At 46.3% G+C, this 1,936-nt stretch overlaps 1 protein-coding gene across 3 annotated transcripts in view; it reads right to left on the reverse strand.

The window, feature by feature from the left end:
- The window catches only part of SMARCD2 (SWI/SNF related, matrix associated, actin dependent regulator of chromatin, subfamily d, member 2), a 154,780-nt gene that overhangs the window by 91,043 nt on the left and 61,801 nt on the right, over positions 1–1,936 (reverse strand). The gene's annotated exons all lie outside the window — the stretch shown is intronic.

The raw sequence follows: 1,936 nt of genomic DNA on the forward strand, positions 1-1,936 counted from the left end.
AAGCAAGCAGGACTGAGGCAGATTTACATGCTGGAGGCTCAACAGCTTGGAAGAAACTTAAACACGATGGCAGATAAAGGCCAAATGGCCCATCTAGTCTGCCCATCCGCAGTAACCATTATCTCTTTCTCTCTCCAAGAGATCCCACGAACCTATCTCAGGCTTTTTTGAATTCAGACACAGTGTCTGTCTCCACCACCAAGAGACTTCCACGCATCTAGCACCATTTCTGTAAAAATGTTATTTCCTCAGATTACTCCTGAGCCTATCACCTCTTAACTTCATCCTATGCTCTCTCATTCCAGAGCTTCCTTTCAAATGAAAGAGACTCGACTCATATGCATTTATGCCACATAGATATGTAAATGTGTCTATCATATCTCCCCCCTCTCCCGCCTTTCCTCCAAAGTATACACACTGAGAGCTTTAAGTCTGTCCCTATACGCCTTATCACGAAGACCATACACCATTTTAGTAGTCTTCCTCTGGACCGACTCCATCCTTTTTATATCTTTTTGAAGGTGCTGCCTCCAGAATTGTACACAATATTCTAAAAGAGGTCTTACCAGGATCTTATACAGGGACATCAATGCCTCCTTTTTTCCTACTGGCCATACCTCTCCCTATGCAACCTAGCATCCTTCTAGCTTTCGCCGTCACCTTTTCAACCTGTTTGGCCACCTTAAGATCATTACATACAATCACCCCTAAGTCCCGCTCTTCTGTCGTGCACATAAGGGAGCCCAACTGGTTGGAATATAGCAGAGCTTCCCAAACTGTGAATCAGGACCCCCAGGTGGGGGGTCACAAAACTCGCATCTGGGGTCACAACCTGGGTGAGCTCTAAGTAGACGCTTTATTCTGCACCTGGGTGGTTGTCTCATACTTTTCAGAGAAGGGGTAAAACGCGGACCTGACGGACTTTGCGGATCTAAAACCGCACGTCCTTAAAAATCTGAGGTCCATGCCACTTGTAGTTAGTTTCTGGCTCTGACAGACCTCGATGATAATTTAGCGCTGACGGATCCGTCTCAGCATAGGGAAGGAAAAGTATTAGGATCCGTCAGCGCTAAAATGTCATCGAGGTCTGTCAGAGCCAGAGACTAGTGCTGGAGCGGCTCTAAAACGAATCCTTTAAACCGGTTTCCTGCAGCCCCCAGTAAATTTAAAAATCTGAAGTCCGCGGCTCTGACAGACCTCGATGACATTTTAGCGCCGACGGATCCTAATACTTTTCCCTCCCTATGCTGAGACGGATCTGTCGGCGCTAAATTGTCATCGAGGTCTGTCAGAGCCAGAAACTAATTACAAGTGGCATGGACACGGACCTCAGATTTTTAAGAACGTGCGGTTTTAGATCCGCGTTTTACCCCTTCCCTGCTTTTCATTTGGTTTGCCATCAGAGGGGTCACAGCCACAAGGTTGTCAAGCACTGCCATACAGGGGATTTATTGACCTCAAACAAGCTGCCTTGATGTCAACTGCATTAAAAAAAAAAAGAAAGAAAGAGAAAACACCTAGAACAAATTCTGAGTAATAGCAGGGCAAAGACGATTGTATGTTTAGGAATAGAGTATTTAATAAGCATTAACACACTGAAATATGAGCCAACTGCTTTGCACCTAGGGTAGATCCAAATCCACACAATTACCCTCCCTCCTTTTTAGTGGCTTAATAAAAGGGGAGGTGAAATTGCCAATTCCTTGGGCCAGAGCCACCTTGCACCTGGATCCTGATCACCAGAAGGAGGGAATTGCATTCTGTATTATATTTGCAGGCTGGATAAGGAGAACAGCTGCTAAAAGAAGTGACAGTTGGAAAAGTAAAGAGCGCTCAAAACGGCCAATGCGACGGGGCCTAAGTTTGGCGGGGGTGGAGGGCACGTGCCCAGACGGTTGAGGGCGGGGGGACTTGCCCTACTTAAAACGAAGGGATG

The sequence above is a fragment of the Geotrypetes seraphini genome, chromosome 13 (assembly GCF_902459505.1).
Source record: "Geotrypetes seraphini chromosome 13, aGeoSer1.1, whole genome shotgun sequence".
In the NCBI taxonomy this organism is placed as follows: domain Eukaryota; kingdom Metazoa; phylum Chordata; class Amphibia; order Gymnophiona; family Dermophiidae; genus Geotrypetes; species Geotrypetes seraphini.